The 20,368-nt window shown below is 39.3% G+C and overlaps 1 long non-coding RNA gene across 1 annotated transcript in view; it reads right to left on the reverse strand.

The window, feature by feature from the left end:
- Window positions 1-1,778: 1,778 nt before the first annotated feature.
- LOC129779548 (uncharacterized) overlaps window positions 1,779-20,368 on the reverse strand; it is a 28,166-nt gene continuing 9,576 nt past the window's right edge. The window contains exon 3 of the long non-coding RNA XR_008743700.1: window positions 1,779-2,139. This is a non-coding gene — a long non-coding RNA (uncharacterized LOC129779548). The remainder of the gene's footprint in view (window positions 2,140-20,368) is intronic.

Here is a 20,368-nt window from a genome sequence, read left to right on the forward strand (position 1 = left end):
AAGAACTAGTTCGCCGAAAAGAGTGAACGAACGGTCGTTCTTTTTCAAAGAATGGTAGTTCTCCCCATGAACTGATTGCGAGCGAACGGTTTGTGAACGAACTGATTCCGAAAGAAATGTTTGTGAGTGAACTGATTGAGAGTGAACCGTTTGCGAATGAACTGTATGGGAAAGAACTGTTTGAGAACGAAGTATAGGCGGGCAAATTGTTTGTGAACGAACGAGTGCAGCTGAACTGATTTGCGCTGGACGGAATCAATAGAACGATTATGCTTGTAAGAAAAATAAAACGATATTGTTATTTACGAGCAAAATGCATATAACGCAGGGTTTATTTTGTTGACGTATACTCAATTTTGGGTTAAACATTGAATTATATTTTCATAGTTTTAAAACCGAAGCTATATATTTTCAATTTCATGTATTTTTTTCAATTCCGCGAAACATTCATATACTTCCTGATCATCAGAAAAAAAAATCTGGGGGAAGCTGGGGCGATGCATGAATTAGGTAAACATGAAATCTTCTAGTGAGGGCAAATTGGGCAAAAAGGTTTTTCGTTGCTTTCAATCCATTGCATGGCCTATTGCGTGTACGAGTTATCGTAATTGTTTGTACAATTGATTGTGAGTGAAGATCGTTGCTGATTTTTTTCTTTGAATGAACATTATGAAAAATGTTCTTACATGGAACCTATATGTTGACCAAACAGAAAATATGAAAAATTGCACATATTTTGTGCGCATCAAATGTCGGCCGATAACCATGTTTTCACATACAGTTTGCAGCTTTTAAAGAAGAAGCAGCTCATCTTTCCCCACTAAATTTCAAAAATATGAATTCAACGATATCAATTAATAGCTGTCTAATGATGTTGGGTTTCAGCTAACATTCTATGTTTTTATTAATATAACTGAACGAAAGAGCGAAAGAACGGTTCAAAAGAACTGATTCACTTAGATGAACGGTTAGTGACTGAACCGTTCATCAAAGTGAACTGTTTTGTCCATCTCTAATCACAATGACCGACTGAGTGAGACTGACTTTGCTATGACGAGAGAGCATACCGAGAGCCGACGCATATGATGGACATTCATGTATGTGTGAATCATTCTACCACAAGTACTACCCCACAAAGTGTGATGAGTTGAAGTATTTGTTGATTTCTCTGCAATCATTTACAAACGCGTTATTTACGCTATGAATATAAAGAAGCGCGAAATTTTTATAACTATTTCCCTAAAATAATTATTCAAACAAAGCTCAATCTTGTCGATCCATATAAATCCCGTACAGCGATCATTTTTGCCTGCCCAACAGATTACTAACACATAACAGTTCGGCTGAAAAATTTATAAGGTAACACAGTTAAACAATTTTTTTTGCAACACTCAATTTTATTATTCAGCAGTCAGTTTGGAATTAAACCAGTTTCAAAAATGAATTCTCTGAGTTGCTGCATGCACACAAGGGACCATACGACACACATACATTTACATGCTCACTCACCTTTGAATCCGATGCGTGATGCTCTATGAGTGACTCCGTAAGCGCTCTTTTTTTCTGTCAAACCTTTTCTTCCAGCCTCTCTGGCTTTTCCTCTCTGCAATCGCAAGGAAATGTACGATCTACCCAAGCGGAAGGTCAATTTCTTATTCTACGTTCAAACAATTTCTCTAAAATTATAATCTCCGTACGTTGTACCATTAAACATTCATTCATTCCATTTTTCATTTAATTCTGACTCGTTTATTGTGATGACTTTTTTTTACTATCTATGGATACATTATTCGGGCTAATAGTTGAAAATGCATTCAAGTACATTTTTGGAATCTCAGACACTGATATCGAGCTCCCGAAACCACCTGATAAATTTGATTTACTTGGTGAAAATGCTGAGGTTAATCCATGGCATGTACTACTCGATGCAGATATTTCCGCTTGAATCACATTTAATACGTTAACAGGTGTAATTGTTAATCCAGGCAAAGAAGATGAAACAATTGTTGAAGGACCTGTAGGCACATATTTCGAATAGGACGTTGGAGCCGCAATCTCCGGCGTTAAAATAGTTGGCGTTGATGGTTGATGTTTGTTCACATTTACCTTGCGTGATTTAGTTAATCCTGGAATATAAGACTGAGAAATTTTGATATTAGTCAACAAAGCGTATATATTTTGAAACCAAATTTTAGGAGATCCGCTCAAAAATAAATTCGGTTTATATTCCCCTTATTCCGCGCGGCTAATGAGGTGAGATGACAAAGTTTCTCGGTTTATTCTGTAAGTCACCTTACTCCTAGCTCTAATTTGATACCAGACTTGATAAAATATGAACAATTCGAATCTAGCCTCTCATAAACTATAGTCACCCCATTCGCTTTCGGGAACACCGTGACTTGAGACATCTCACGTCATTCGCCACGTAGAATAGAAGGAATTATCTTGTAGAGTCGAAAGAGAGATGTGACCATGCTAACAATTTGGTCGGTTGGACTCAGAGAAGACATTTTCGATTATATTATCAAAAAGATGCTTATAGTTTGACCTCTGCTTTTCTCTTTTGGCCGAGTAGTTAGCGGCACACATATCATTACTTCAATTACAATTACAACGGTAACCTTCTACGGTGCACCCGTGGCCTAGTGATTAGAGTCACACCTGACATGCCGGGGGTTCGGGTTCGATTCCCGTTCTGGTCGGGGGAATTTTTCGTCAATGGAATTTCCTCTCATTGCACTGTGGTCCCGCGTATTCTAGAGCTTGCCCTCAGAAAGCATTCAAGGCGTGCTATTTGGCATAAAAATCTCTACAAAGTACTAATAAAAAATGACGCAAGTCATTTACTACGTTGAGACGGCGAAGTTCTCCTAGGTACGTTGGTGCTATTTAAGATGAAGAAGAACCATCTACGAGTCTGGGAGATCAACACAGCTTGAAACGGAATGCCAACGGACATATTAGGATCGAGACTAGTGAGATTCTAATTACGACATACTAAGGCGTCGTGCACAAAATACGTAACGCTAAAAATCCGGATTTTGGACACACTCCCCCCCCCCCCTACGTAACGCAATTTCCTATCTCTAATACACAGAAAGTAACGCAACCTCGACCCCCCTCCCCCCTCATGTTACGTAATTTGTGCACGACGCCTAACAAGGCCATACGATTTGGAATGATTTGGAAAAGACACTACAGGGATGTGAGCCGTATTATTCCGTTATGCCAGTAGAGCAGTGTGACTCCTGCTTGAAACGGCTAGCGGGTTAATGATGCGACTGCCCCCGTCCCGGTAAAACTTTGGCAGGCTTCCAGGTACGTTCAAAACTCGTTAATCATGAAGGCTCTGATGTAGCATTCCCAACTAGCGTTGATCAGGTTGATCTGCTGAAACAATCGTCAGCAATAAAAACAGGAAGTGGGTTATATCTATGGTATAACCGCAAGGGTGACGTAGGACTATCGTTGATTTAGAGATCATTTGTATGAAGTTGAATCTGAATTCATTCTGAATGAATGAATATTTGGAGAACTTCGAAAACGAGAGCGTTACGTTGGAGGCACAAGGTTTTATGCATCCAATATTGGATACGGAAATATCCTACTGATGGGGAAGAATAATCTTCAGAAGCTATCCTGTTGATTGCGATTGATTGAAAAACCCCAAAACCAAATGTATTTGGTCACAGTGTTACATGGATAGAAAACATTCAATTAAACTCTTTCACATGAATATATTTTGAAAATTCCCAAAGGAGCTGGCAGATTATTTTCCAGCAAAGATTAGATCTTTCCGGAACTTTCTCGATGCTGAATGGCATCCTAACGGAAAGAGTTCTGCGCGTGTATGTGTCGATCCTTCGCCGTCCACCTCCTCCAGCACGTTAGGCAACGATGTTGTCTTGTCGATGTCCTCACGAAAAATGAATGTGTCTCACCACCAGAATATCGCTTAAGTATGCTTTTTGTGTGTGATTGAATCGAGAGAAGGTGTGGTTTACGATGGCAATTTGGAAGGCAAACTAGAGGGGAATGAACTCTCTGAGCTCGGAACTTTCGGCGACTGAGCAATAATCGATTGCGGGCGCATACAATATTGGATACGGAAATATCCTACTGATGGGGAAGAATAATCTTCTGAAGCTATCCTGTTAATTGCGATTGATTGAAAAACCACAAAACCAAATGTATTTGGTCACAGTGTTACATGGATAGAAAACATTCAATTAAACTCTTTCACATGAATATATTTTGAAAATTCCCAGAGGAACTGGCAGATTATTTTCAGTAACGATTAGTTATTTCCACATTTTCCTCGATACTGGAAGCCCACCAGTGGTTAATGCCAACTCGATAACCACCTGTTAATAGCACTTGATTGAAACATATTTGGTCACAGTGTTACATGGATAGAAAACATTCAATTAAACTCTTTCACATGAATATATTTTGAAAATTCCCAGAGGAACTGGCTGATCATTTTCAGTAACGATTAGTTATTTCCACATTTTCCTCGATACTGGAAACCCACCAGTGGTTAATACCAACTCGATAACCACCTGTTAATAGCACTTGATTGAAACATATTTGGTCACAGTGTTACATGGATAGAAAACATTCAATTAAACTCTTTCACAAGAATATATTTTGAAAATTCCCAAAGGAACTGGCAGATTATTTTCCAGCAATGATTAGATCTTTCCGGAACTTTCTCGATGCTGAATGGCATCCTAACGGAAAGAGTTCTGCGCGTGTATGTGTCGATCCTTCGCCGTCCACCTCCTCCAGCACGTTAGGCAACGATGTTGTCTTGTCGATGTCCTCACGAAAAATGAATGTGTCTCACCACCAGAATATCGCTTAAGTATGCTTTTTGTGTGTGATTGAATCGAGAGAAGGTGTGGTTTGCAATGGCAATTTGGAAGGCAAACTAGAGGGGAATGAACTCTCTAAGCTCGGAACTTTCGGCGACTGAGCAATAATCGATTGCGGGCGCATACATTATTGGATACGGAAATATCCTACTGATGGGGAAGAATAATCTTCTGAAGCTATCCTGTTAATTGCGATTGATTGAAAAACCACAAAACCAAATGTATTTGATCACAGTGTTACATGGATAGAAAACATTCAATTAAACTCTTTCACATGAATATATTTTGAAAATTCCCAAAGGAACTGGCAGATTATTTTCCAGCAATGATTAGATCTTTCCGGAACTTTCTCGATGCTGAATGGCATCCTAACGGAAAGAGTTCTGCGCGTGTATGTGTCGATCCTTCGCCGTCCACCTCCTCCAGCACGTTAGGCAACGATGTTGTCTTGTCGATGTCCTCACGAAAAATGAATGTGTCTCACCACCAGAATATCGCTTAAGTATGCTTTTTGTGTGTGATTGAATCGAGAGAAGGTGTGGTTTACGATGGCAATTTGGAAGGCAAACTAGAGGGGAATGAACTCTCTGAGCTCGGAACTTTCGGCGACTGAGCAATAATCGATTGCGGGCGCATACAATATTGGATACGGAAATATCCTACTGATGGGGAAGAATAATCTTCTGAAGCTATCCTGTTAATTGCGATTGATTGAAAAACCACAAAACCAAATGTATTTGGTCACAGTGTTACATGGATAGAAAACATTCAATTAAACTCTTTCACATGAATATATTTTGAAAATTCCCAAAGGAACTGGCAGATTATTTTCAGTAACGATTAGATATTTCCACATTTTCCTCGATACTGGAAGCCCACCAGTGGTTAATGCCAACTCGATAACCACCTGTTAATAGCACTTGATTGAAACATATTTGGTCACAGTGTTACATGGATAGAAAACATTCAATTAAACTCTTTCACATGAATATATTTTGAAAATTCCCAAAGGAACTGGCAGATTATTTTCAGTAACGATTAGATATTTCCACATTTTCCTCGATACTGGAAGCCCACCAGTGGTTAATGCCAACTCGATAACCACCTGTTAATAGCACTTGATTGAAACATTTGGTCACAGTGTAACATGGATAGAAAACATTCAATTAAACTCTTTCACATGAATATATTTTGAAAATTCCCAGAGGAACTGGCAGATTATTTTCAGTAACGATTAGATATTTCCACATTTTCCTCGATACTGGAAGCCCACCAGTGGTTAATGCCAACTCGATAACCACCTGTTAATAGCCGCGCGTGTATGTGTGTGTAGCGATGTCTTCCCAGGGAACCGTTTGTGGCATCACTCTCCTCCTGATAGATTCCCTTCTGGCCTAGGGTGCACAAACAGGCTCTGTTCATCCGCGCTTTCATGATAAATAAAGAGCTTCACCGCAACAGCGACAACATGCTCCAATCGCTGTTCATTTAGAACTGAGTGGATTTCCGAGCGCCGCTCGCTTATATACCGATTGGTGATTTCAATAGCCTGTTTCAAAGCAATTTTAAGACTATTGAAACAAGTTTTTGGATCAAAAAGTAACAAGTATATAACGCGTAGACATTTTATCTTTCGAATGAAGTGTTTATCATACCATTTCGTTCAGTTGTTTAGGAGCTATTAACGCTCAAAATCTCGGTCTCCGGCGTAACGCTTTCGTTTTCGAAACTTTGATTTTACACCCCGGTATAGAAATGAAAGACATAGTCCTACGTCAAAACATGTAGTAATACCTCCCCCAAGCAGCTTGCAGCAGCTGTACGGGAACAGCAGTTTTGTAGCAAATTGGAACTTTGAACAGCAGTCTTGGAAAGCCAGAGCAGAAAAGGTGGAGACTGCATTGTAAGAGGCTGTACGCAGTAAGCCAAAAGAAGTGATTTCAACACCAACAGGAGGCTCAACTCCGTTAACAGTAAAGAGGAGAAAACAAACTACAGAGAAACAGAAAGAGGGCTGTAAAAAGTATTAGAGATGAAAATAAGCAACACCATGATGAACCGATGAGTGGCAAAAGGTCGCAAGAATTAAGGTGAGGAAGCGAAAGACAGGCCAAAATTCCTGAAGAAGTGGCTGAAATCAGATGCTCTGATCATGTCCACATCCGGGCATTACGACCTATACCGATATTTTAAGGATTAAAAATCATTCGTCCCTGGAACATCTCGGAGAGAATGTAGTGAAAATAAGGCGCACTCAGAACGGCGAAGTGTTGTTTGAACTAAAAAAACCGACGATAAAGAGTTTAACGAGATATTGTTTGGGGAACCAACGCAAAACTATGTCCCAAGAGACAGTGATCGAATGCAGGAATATGGATGATCACGATAGAGGAGGAATTGAGAAAAGCCTTAAACGAATAGTTTCAGCAGAGAGATGTCGCGTCGAACATTCAACTAGAGAAAGCGTTCGGAGACACGCAAACTGCATTAATAAGACTGTAGAAAATATAGCTGCTCGAGACAGGGAATATAAAAATAGGATGGGCGGTGTGCCCCCTGAGAGTTACCCGACAATTAGTAAGGTGCTTTAAGTATATGGATTTTGGCCACCGAGCTAAGGTTTGCATGAGATTGGATATATCAGGCCGCTGTATAAGATGTGGTAATAAGGGATATATGGCAAAAGATTGCATCAAGCTACCGAGATGCATGCTCTGCCTAACAGAGTCAGAAAGTGATCAAACTTCAGGATGCCCGAGATGCCCGAGATGCCCGGTCTTTAGAAGGGCGCTAGCTGCAATGACTAAATGGAGGTAACGCAGATAAACCTTAACCACTCGTGTCGTAGTTGCAGCACAACAATTTCTAGGGCCGGCTACAACAGAAACAACGCGATCATAGCAGAGCCGTACCAAGTCCCGTTGAACGATGGAGATTGGCTGGTCGATAAAGCCAGGATAGCCGCATTGGTGGCAATGGTATCCCATACAAGGAATGATGTCCAATGCATACGAAGGGTTCGTGGTTGCCAAAATCAACGGAATCTTCGTGTTCAGTTGGTATGCATCCCCGAGAGCAATTCGACCGAATGCTAAACATTTTAACAGAACAGCTAATCGGACGGAAGCCTGTTGTCATCGGTGGGGACTTCAACGCCTGTACACTGGAGTGGGGGAGTAGACTAACCAACGTTCAGGTTCAGTTCACTTGAAGCTTTGGCAAAGTTGAGTTCCAGCAGTATCACCATGAATTAGGGAGTCTGCGATAGTTATACATACAGTGACCACCAAGCGATTCACTACACCATTTAAATTCGGATCCCACCAATAAGGCGAGGGACGAGGGTAGACGACCGGAAGTGGAAGACAAAGTTGTTTGATAAAAATCTTCTCGTGGAAGCACTCCAAATGGAACGACCAATAACTTTATTGCAAGCTCATTGACAGATATTATTGTCAGAGCATGTGACATCAGCATATCACGAAAAGTAACAACGAAGAACGAACGGAGCCCAGTCTTTTGGTGGAACGAAGAAATCAATTCACTTCGGAAAAGTTGTATCCGAGCCTCCGAGTGCAATCAAACAGAAGAAACAGCAGACCATGTGGTCTTCGACTATCCTCGATTTGCTCGGCAGAAAAGAGAAATGAACCTACGGGGTGCGGAGACATTGTAGAGAAAATGGGCGAGAACTGTTGAAATGCAGTGAATAGAGATATAATCGAAATAATGACGGAACTCCAACGAAGGTGGAAAGTAAATCAAAGAGAAAACATAAGACACATTGAGTAAGGAGTGCATAAACCCAACCTCCTCTCCGAAGTAATAATAAACAGTGGTTCACTAACTCGTAAAACGTAGTTCAATGGCGTACCGTTCATTTCGTTTCCACCGTGAAGTGTATTCGAGAATCAGGCCCGATATCACAGATTATATATATATATAAGTGATATATATATATATATATATATATATATATATATATATATATATATATATATATATATATATATATATATATATATATATATATATATATATATATATATATATATATATATATATATATATATATATATATATATATATATATATATATATATATATATATATATATATATATATATATATATAGCAATTCCACGCCGATTTCAGCCGGTCGCTGCTGGGATCCTCTATGATGGTTCTACTCAGATTTATGGTTTTCATTATCATATGAACAATTTTAATTTCGACTAACCCTAACTTTTATCGAAGAATCGTAGCTCTAAATGTAGAAGTCTAATTGAAATATAAAATGCGGCAAAGTTGTTGAAAAATCAACAATTCAACTTTGCCGCAAATCAACAACAGTTCATATGAACTGTATACCCAGTTCAGAACGAACTGACGGCTGACTGAACTGTGTATACAGTTCAGTTCAGAACGAACCGTGTACGGTGAACGATGAACTGTGTATGCAGTTCAGAACCAGTTCAGAACGAACTGTGTACGATGACCGCTGGCGGAACTGTATATACAGTTCAGAACGAACTAACCACTGGCTGATCTATGCATACAGTTCAGAACGAACTGTGTGGGGTGATCGGTGTATAAGGCTAAGGTTACTTTGGATAGGAGTACGCACGAAAATTTGATTGTACGAATAGAAACAAACAATTTTGTTCGATAGAACGAGTGATAGATGAATGGTGCTGCAAGGTAAATAGTCCTCAAATTAACGAAGGGAAACAAACGATAGCCCCATGAAGCAATAAAAATAAGATGTCGGTATTGTCGTTTTCATAATAAAACGCAGCATTTCAGGATACGATGGTTTTTAAATTCAATTGTTTGATTATTGATCAAACAAAATTATAATTTCATATTTTTAAGTTGAGAGTAAATATTTCAGTAAGATGATATGTAAATCGACCTCACCAAGAAAATACAGTCGAAAACGAAATGTTCCAAACAGTCTTGTTAAACAGTAATTGAATATCGGGTCGCTGATATGAAACATTTTTTCTATCATATAATATTGTGCTCCATAATTTTGAGATAGGCGTTCGCGTTTTGGTATAGTTTTACTATAGCAGTTATTGTCAAACATCGTAAGAAGAGCACGCAAAGCTAGTTTGTGCTGAAAAAAGTAAATCAAGGTTCAAACTAAATCAAAATTTCAAAATCAAAGTTTGATTTGAGATATTTTTCACAAAATTCGGACGAATAATTATTCGCTAATAAATATAATTTTATGAATGAACAGAACAGTCCTACATAACATCCCACACTTTTTTATACTTGCTTTGACATATCCCTCTACTGTGCGAAAGAGTGAGTGAACTGCTCAAAAGAACTAATTCTTTTAAGTGAACGGTTGGTCAGTGAACGGTTCATTGAAGTGAACCGTTTTGCCCACCTCTAGTTTCGAACCCTCGAATCCATGATCCCCACGCATTTCGAATTTCCGATTATGGCAAATGCTTGTATTTAAAATGTGGTAAGTTGTATGAGGCGGGACTGAAGACCGATAGGTTTTGTTGGATTATCGAAGTGTTAGTTGCACCTTCGATCAGTTCTGGATCATCCATGTTGACTGTATCTGCCAATAATATATACAAAATATTTTTAATTGAGAGCATTTGCTTTTTCTCACATGAAATCCAAAGATACATATTTAAGTTTATTTATTTATTCATTTATTATATATTTCGGTTCAGAATCTACTCGGCATAATCCAATAGACCCTTTTATTCTGTAACTTGCCATAGGTAATATTAGTAATTCATTAGAAATCATAAACACAGTCATACCTGTTATTTATTGCAGCATTTAAGAGCATACACCTTGTCCTTTCAACGATCAACAATCATTCATTTCATCATTCTCGCTACATCCAAGAGCAATTATGGATTATTCAAATAAAATTCCAGTGGCCGACACATTTGTGCCTTTGTTCTTTGAATTTATTTCAAATACATCTTTTAAATTTACAACAACATAATTCATAACTCCATATTGATTTTAATTCCCTTTTTCACAACATCCAAGAGCGCCATACATACACTCTTGTGTGTATGTATGTACCATTTATTCACATAACAACCTTATTTCTTATTCCTATCGGTATCGATCCATAAGTGTGAAAAAAAATTATATTTTTTTCCCATCAATCACATTCGAGTACCATTTGGTAAAGGGTGTGTCACATCAAATTGCATCACGGAAAAAACGCTGTAGAAATTCGCCCAGTAGACCGATCCTTTTGAAAATTTTAGACAGTAAAATAAAAACTATTAAACAACTTTTGGCATTTTCTGTTTATTCATACTTCGAGCCCAAGCCCGTATGCTCGCACCTTCCTCTTTACCCCGTCCATAAGGTTCTGTACAACGTAAGGTTGTAGTTTTTTTTTGAACAGAAATCCATTTTCTCTTGAAGTCCGCCTCCGATTTGACAACTTTTGGGTTCTTCCGGAGGGCCTGCTTCATAAACGCCCAATATTCCTCTATTGGGCGAAGCTCCGGCGCGTTGGGCGGGTTCATTCCCTTTGGCACGAAGGTGACCCCGTTGGCTTCGTACCACTCCAACACGTCCTTTGAATAGTGGCACGAAGCGAGATCCGGCCAGAAGATGGTTGGGCCCTCGTGCTGCTTCAATAGTGGTAGTAAGCGCTTCTGTAGGCACTCCTTAAGGTAAACCTGCCCGTTTACCGCGCCGGTCATCACGAAGGGGGCGCTCCGCTTCCCGCAAGAGCAGATTGCTTGCCACACCATGTACTTTTTGGCAAACTTGGATAGTTTCTGCTTGCGAATCTCCTCCGGAACGCTGAATTTGTCCTCTGCGAAGAAGAACAACAGGCCCGGCAGCTGACGAAAGTCCGCTTTGACGTAGGTTTCGTCGTCCATTACCAGGCAATGCGGCTTCGTCAGCATTTCGATGTACAGCTTCCGGGCTCACGTCTTCCCCACCATGTTTTGCCTTTCGTCGCGGTTAGGAGCCTTCTGAACCTTGTATGTACGCAGGCCCTCCTGCTGCTTGGTCCGCTGGACGAATGAACTTGACAAATTCAGCTTATTGGCGACATCCCGGACCGAACTTCTCGGATCACGTCTAAACTGCTTAACTACGCGCTTGTGATCTTTTTCACTGACGGAGCATCCATTTTTGCCGTTTTTCACCTTCCGGTCGATGGTTAGGTTCTCGAAGTATCGTTTTAGTACTCTGCTGACCGTGGATTGGACGATTCCCAGCATCTTACCGATGTCCCGATGTGACAACTCCGGATTCTCGAAATAAGTGCGCATTTTTCCAAATTTACGAAAAATTGACAGTGAAGCATGGCCAACGTGATCTATACACTCTTATCTGATTATAAGCGAAAGCTGAAGATATAATTCCTAAAAATTAAATTTCTACAGCGTTTTTTCCGTGATGCAATTTGATGTGACACACCCTTTATCTTCATTCCAATTGATTTTTTTTCCACTCAACTGATTTCACCTTTTGTACTACATATGTGCTTCATTTACTGTTGCAGTCCATTGAACTCACTTTCATGTACCCGTGACCATGACCGTGGTTCCAAAGTTCACGCATGAATCTTTCTCACACAAACACAAAGCAGTCTAGCGATCCTGCTTCCACGCTGGCAATATTTTCTTCGGCAATCACACGCCTACATACTAAGCTAGGTCGCTATATACTAGAGATGGGCAAACCGTTCACGAACGGTACGATAGAACTAGTTCGCATAAAAGAGCGATCGTTCTTTGAAAAAGAACGATAGTTCTCCCCACGAACTGATTGCGAGCGAACGGTTTGTGAACGAACTGATTCCGTAAGAACGGTTTGCGAGTGAACTGTTTGAGAGTGAACTGTTGAAGAGTGAACTGTTTGTGAACGAACTGTTTGCGAGTGAACTGTATGGGAAAGAACTGATTGAGAGTGAACTGTTTTGGAACGAACTGTTTGAGAAAGAAGTGTTTGCGGGCAATTTGTTTGCGAACGAACGAGTGCAGCTGAACTGATTTGCGCTGGGCGGAATGGTTAAATATAACGAAAACGCTTGTAAGGAAAATAAAACGATTTGTCATTACCCCTCCTGTACTCGTGTGCAAAATCATAACACGTATACTCGCACACGGTGTCACAGACCGAAAATTAAACTTCTCTGTAATGTTGCCATTGTGTATTTTTCAGGCTTTATTGGCATTTATTTGAAGAAGAGGGTATGATTGAATGAAAAAACTCCAAAAACTATGTTTTCTTCGTCTTTATTATGTTTTAATAGTCATCTAATTCAGCCTCCTCAAAACAGAGTAATTTTTGATACTCCAACACAAATATCTAAATTCGAATTTTTCACTGTTATTAATTAAAAGTAAGCAACTGAATATAATTCATGGAAGTATAAAGAGCTATAAAATAACATAAAAACGTATTAATCGATTGTGGTTTAATTGGAGTAAGAACCAGAACGTAGCAACAAACATATTTTTTACATTTCATGCAGTTGTTACGTGTTTTTCGGGTTTTTTTTTATCAAAGAGAAGAATGTATAACGTATTCTAGATAATTACCAGATGATAAAGGTTCTGGAATATAAAATTTGCATATTTATAATATTCTTTGTCTCTGTATTCTTGGTAAACTAAGATATAATGCCTTTTTTAGATGAGGCATAAAAAGATTATATAGAAGGATTTCTAGGAACTTCCTTTTCTTTTTCTTGTTTTCTTGTAGATAATGTCCTTTATAAAAAAAATATCCTCGAAACTGTAACTGATAAAAATTACAATAAGACCGATTAGTTTATAGTGTACTGTTTACAATTCCTCCACAAGTTAAATTCTTTCACAAGTGTGTATATTTATGACCATTATATTTTTCGAATAACTCTACGAAAGTCAAACATTCATATTTTGCTTTTGAACGTATGAATCTAACGACGAATATATCGACGAATAGTTAATATATGGATCCGTTCAATCCAATTACAAAAGGGACTGAAATCAAATAGAATAGTCCGGTAATGATCTTATGCAATATATTCAATAAATATTCCACGCCGCTAACATAATTTTATACATTTCATTCAACAATATTCTAGAATATGAAAAATGGCACTTGTCCAAAAAAGTTACTCCTATACTCGCGTCGGTGTGTCAGACCGAAAGTGTTAAAAAAGTGGCACACGTCCCTTTTGTACCAACACATGCGATACGCTAAACGATGACGAACGACGAATAACGATGCTAGAGAGAATCGCAAAGTCGTAGTGTTGATATTTTCTGAGAAATGAACGAATTATTGATTTCTCGGTCTGACAGACCAATGCGCGAGTATAGGAGTGTTAATGAGCAAAATGCATGTAACGCAGGGTTTATTTTGTTAATGTATTCTCAATTTTGGGTTAAAAATTAAATTACATTTTCGTAGTTTTAAAAGCAAAACTTCATATACATATCATATACTTTCTGATTATCAGAAAAAATCTGGGGGAAGCTGGGGCGATTCATGGATTAGGTAAATATAAAATTTTATAGTGAGGGCATGTTGAGAAAAAAGTTTTTTCGTTGCTTTCAATTCATTGTTTGGCCTCTTGCGTGTACGTGTTATCGTGATTATTTGTATGACTGATTGTTAGTGAAAATTGCTGCTGATTTTTTTCCCTGAATGAACATTATGAAATATGATCTTACATGGAACCTGTGTGTTGTCCAAAAAGAGAATATGAAAAATTGCACATATTTTTGGCAAATCAAATTATTACATAAACTTTTGTCGACCGATATACATATTTTCACATGCAGTTTGCGACTTTTAATGAAGCAGCTTATCTTTCCCCACTAAATTTCAAAAATATAAATCCCATACGTACATTATCCAATCCAACGATATCAATTAATAGCTGTCTATTGATGTTGGGTTCCAGCCAACATTCTATGTTGTTCTTAATATCGCTGAACGAAAGAGCGAAAGAACGGTTCAAAAGAACTGATTCACTTAGATGAACGGTTAGTGAGTGAACTGTTCAACAAAGTGAACTGTTTTGCCCATCTCTACTATATACTATGAGTGAGGGAAGCAGTTTGTTATAAATATTTACGACGATCGTGCAGTGTTCTGAGCAGGGTGTTAATGCTCTTGCTCTCACATGTATCTGGTTGAGTAAGAGAGAGGAGATTATTTCTCCCCCCCCCATGTTCTCTTACACGTACTGTAATTCATGCTCGGCCTACCTCGTCGGAGCTTCCACAAATACAATTTCACCACCTCAGCATTTCAATAAATAGAAGAATTATGGATTATGATATGAATATATGTATCGGTTTGAGCACACAACATCAACACGAGTAGAATTTGTGTAGAAAATATTAGTATGTAAAGGCAAAATACATTTGTGCACAAACTATAAACACTCCAGCTCCGCACACGAGAGCGAGATTATTATTGGAATTGTAGATAACGTAGCGTTTCCTTCATCAGACCGTAATTGATCCACTACCAGGCACGGCATCCCTATATCACATTGTCAAAATATTGAGAGAAGAATGACATACCTTTAATCCATAGAACCCAACTTGGACTTTACAGCTTGCTAATCCATCATGCCTCACATCAACAAACACACTCTCACTATTTTTTTCCAAACACACTATAATTTCCGCTCTCGATATTTTGGATTAAATACACACGCGCACACACTCAATCGTTCTCTTTCAACTCTGGCACACTCCCATAAATTTCACCAAACTTCCCAATATGGCGCCTCCAACGGCATCTCTGCACCTCCACGGTATAACACGTGTTCTATTTGGTAGCCAAAAATCAATCTTTTGGCACTTTTCTGCATATATTGCATATCTAGAATTGCACTAGCACAGCTCTTCGATATAAAAATAAACAGCACGTTCCCTTAATTATTTCTATTAAGCTTTTTGACGTAGGACTACGTCTTTCATTTCTATACCGGGGTGTAAAATCAAAGTTTCGAAAACGAAAGCGTTACGCCGGAGACCGAGATTTTGAGCGTTAATAGCTCCTAAACAACTGAACGAAATGGTATGATAAATACTTCATTCGAAAGATAAAATGTCTACGCGTTCTATACTTGCTACTTTTTGATCCAAAAACTTGTTTCAATAGTGTTAAAATTGCTTTCAAAACAGGTTATTGAAATCACCAATCGGTATATAAGCGAGCGCCGCTCGAAAATCCACTCAGTGCTAATTGAACAGCGATGGGAGCATGTTGTCGCTGTTGTGGTGAAGCTCTTCGTTTATCATGAAAGCGCGAATGAACGGTGTCACTAAGAGCCTGTTTGTGCACATTAGGCCAGAAGGGAATCCATCAGGAGGAGAGTGATGCCACAAACGGTTCCCCGGGAAGATCTCGAAGCAGCCGCTACACACACACACATACACGCGCGGAATTCTTTCCGTTTGGATGCCATTCAGCATCGAGAAAGATCCGGAAAATTATCTGCCAGTTCCTGTGGGAATTTATAAATAAATTCATGTGAAAGAGTTTATTTGGATGTTTTCTATCCATGTAACACTGTGACCAAATACATTTGGTTTTGTGATTTTTCAATCAATCGCAATTAACAGGATAGCTTCAGAAGATTATTCTTCCCCATCAGTAGGATATTTCCGTATCCAATATTGTATGCGCCCGCAATCGATTATTGCTCAGTCGCCGAAAGTTTCGAGCTCAGAGAGTTCATTTCCCTATAGTTTGCCTTCCAAATTGCCATCGTAAACCACGCCTTCTCTCGATTCAATCCCGCACAAAAAGCATACTTAAGCGATATTCTGGTGGTGAGACGCATTCATTTTTCGTGAGGACATCGATAAGACAACATTGTTGCTGAGGCAGCTGGACAGCGAAGGATCGAGATCTGCTCTGAAACGCAAGCAGTTTGTTTGAAACTCTCCCTCACAGTTTCAAACAGAGAAGCCGATCCTTCAGGAGAAGAGAAGGTGACCATCGAAGCAGCCGCTACACACACACATACACGCACGGAATTCTTTCCGTTTGGATGCCATTCAGCATCGAGAAAGATTCGGAAAATAATCTGCCAGTTCCTCTGGGAATTTAAAAATACATTCATGTGAAAGAGCTTATTTGAATGTTTTCTATCCATGTAACACTGTGACCAAATATGTTTCAATCAAGTGCTATTAACAGATGGTTATCGAGTTAGCATTAACCACTGGTGGGCTTCCAGTATCGAGGAAAATGTGGAAATATCTAATCGTTGCTGGAAAATAATCTGCCAGTTCTCCTTGGAATTGAAAATTACATTCAAGCGAAAGAGTTTATTTTAATGTTTTCTATCCATAAAATATCCATATAATACATTTGGGTTTGTGATTTGTAAATCAAGTGCAGTTAGCAGGAAAGCTTCTGAAGATTATTCTTCAGAACAAGGTTTTTCGTATCCTATATTGATTGCATAAAACCTTGTGCCTCCAACGTAGCGCTCTCGTTTTCGAAGTCCCCCAAATATTCATTCATTCATTCATTCAAAATGGATTTAGATTCAACTTCAAACAAATGATCTCTAAATCAACGATAGTCCTACGTCACCCTTGCGGTTATACCATAGATATAACCCACTTCCTGTTTTTTTGACGTAGGACTACGTCTTTCATTTCTATACCGGGGTGTAAAACCAAAGTTTCGAGAACGAAAGCGTTACGCTGGAGACCGAGATTTTGAGCGTTAATAGCTCTTAAACAACTGAACGAAATGGTATGATAAACACTTCATTTGAAAGATAAAATGTCTACGCGTCATATACTTGTTACTTTTTCATCCAAAAACTTGTTTCAATAGTCTTAAAATTGCTTTCAAAACAGGCTATTGAAATCAAAAATCGGTATATAAGCGAGCGGCGCTCGTAAACCCACTCAGTTATGATTGAACAGCGATTGGAGCATGTTGTCGCTGTTGTTGTGAAGCTAATTTCGCTTATCATGAATGCGCTGATGAACGGTGTCACCAAGAGCCTGTTTGTGCACCTAAGGCCAAAAGGGAATCCATCAGGAGGAGAGTGATGCCAAGGTTCCGCTTGAAACGGTGTCACCAAGAACCTGTTTGTGCACATTAGGCCAGAAGGGAATCCATCAGGAGGAGAGTGATGCCACAAACGGTTCCCCGGGAAGATCTCGAAGCAGCCGCCACACGCACACACACACACATACACGCGCGGAATTCTCGTTGCTATCATCGTTGCTGAAAAATAATCTGCCAGTTCCCCTGGGAATTGAAAAATACATTCATGCGAAATAGTTTATTTTAATGTTTTCTATCCATATAACACTGCAACCAAATACATTTGGTTTTGTTATTTTTCAATCAATCGCAATTAACAGGAAAGCTTCTGAATATTTTTTTTCCCCATCAGTGGAAATTTTCGTATCCAATATTGGATGCATAACATGAAAAACGGAAAATGTTTCACATCGCGAAAATCAAGTCATTTTCGAGCGATTATTTGCTTTCTACTCATATAATGCTTCGACCAAATACATTTCGTTTTGGATTTTTTCAATCAAGTGCGATCAACGTAAGACCACGTCTATCGGCAATTTATTAGAGGTGCAATGAATCTTTAGGAATTCCCGCTCTACGCGCACTGGCAAACAATGTTTACTCAACAATTTCTCAAACTAGAAATGGGTGTTGTGAGAAAGGATTAGCGAACGCGAAAACGACAAACGGGAGAAAGATACGTTTGGAGGTTGAAGGAAATTGGCAGAAAACTTCTTCATTCTATCATTCAAATAATGTGATTCATACCACATCGTTTTGCCAGAAAGAGATTATTAATGCTCAAAGGAGGAATCGAGTCCTCCGAGGAAATTACCCAGCGCAAATTAGAGTCGACTATCGATTGCGGCATTCGTACACAAATAATTTTATAATGCAGTTTCACCAAAGTGATTTCTTCGGATATATTCACTACATCATGTCATGTATTTCATATTCTTCATAAGGAAATCCATATCCATGGCACCTATCGGTAACGAATTATTATCGAAACCACGATTTTCGCTAAATGCTCCTTTCAGTTCTGCCTGTAAAAAACTTTTCTGTACTCTAATCCCTCAAATTTGGAGCCCTGAAAAGGGCCGTTGATTATATGCTAAGCTTATATAGCACGCTCTCCTCGGATACGATGGGCCAGCTGGATGTCCTTGGGCATGATGTGACGCGTTTTGCATGGATAGCACACAAATTGGTATCTTCGAATAAGCCTCCTGCAGCGTCATAACCGCGGAACTTTGGAAGCGCAAGTCGGTTTTGAAGTCCTGAGCAATTCCACGAACCAAATGCTGCAAAGGTAGCTTGCGGATCAGCAATTCGGTCGATATCTGATAGCGACGAATTTCATGCGAAGTTCACGGTCGATAGCGATGTGGCTTCTCCACCTATCCTGCTACTGGTGCGCTTATCCGAGCTGACTTCGTGTGCCTTACCACCGAATGACTAACGAGCTGTCTGCGAAAGACTAACGAGCTCGAGTCCTCACGGTGCGAGAGTAGAGTAAGAAATGAACCAAAGCAAAGGAAGCGTCATTTTATAAACCATAAAAGTATAAAATCTAAATCCCACCCTTATTATATTCGTGAGTATACAGTAAGCTTATACAATAAAGAGGGTGGGGTTTACATTCGATTCTTTTCTGTTTTATAAAATGACACTTCCCTTGCTTTCGTTCATTTCTTACTCTACTCTCGCCCCGTGAGGACTCGTTTCATCGGGACTAAGCAGACAGCTCGTTAGTCTTTCGGTAGTAAGGCACCACGAAAGCAGCTCGGATAAGCGCATCAGCTGCAGGAAGCGTGAAGAAGCCACATCGCTATCGACCGGGAACTTCGCATGAAATTCGTCGCTATCAGAAGTCGACCGAATTGCTGATCCGCAAGCTACCTTTGCAGCATTTGGTTCGTGGAATTGCTCAGGACTTCAAAACCGACTTGCGCTTCCAAAGTTCCGCGGTTATGACGCTGCAGGAGGCTTATTAGAAGATACCAATTTGTGTGCTATCCATGCAAAACGCGTCACATCATACCCAAGGACATCCAGCTGGCCCATCGTATCCGAGGAGAGCGTGCTATATTAGCTTAGCATATAATCAACGGCCCTTTTCAGGGCTCCAAATTTGATGGATTAGAGTACAGAAAAGTTTTTTACAGGCCGAACTGAAAGGAGCATTTAGCGAAAATCGTGGTGTCGATGATAATTCGATACCGATAGGTGCCATGGATATGGATTTTATAATGAAAAATATGAAATATATGACATGATGTAGTGAATATATCCCCATATCGAAGAAATCACTTTGATGAAACTGTTTACCGTTTGTCGTTTTTAATTGTTGGGAAAGGGCATTATTTCTGCTGACTAAATTCCAAGAAAAAATCCATTCCTTCTTTAAGCGTGATTCATTCTGCTTCGGATCAACGGAACAGTATGATAATCATTTCATACAA

Source organism: Toxorhynchites rutilus, chromosome 3, assembly GCF_029784135.1.
Source record: "Toxorhynchites rutilus septentrionalis strain SRP chromosome 3, ASM2978413v1, whole genome shotgun sequence".
NCBI lineage: Eukaryota > Metazoa > Arthropoda > Insecta > Diptera > Culicidae > Toxorhynchites > Toxorhynchites rutilus.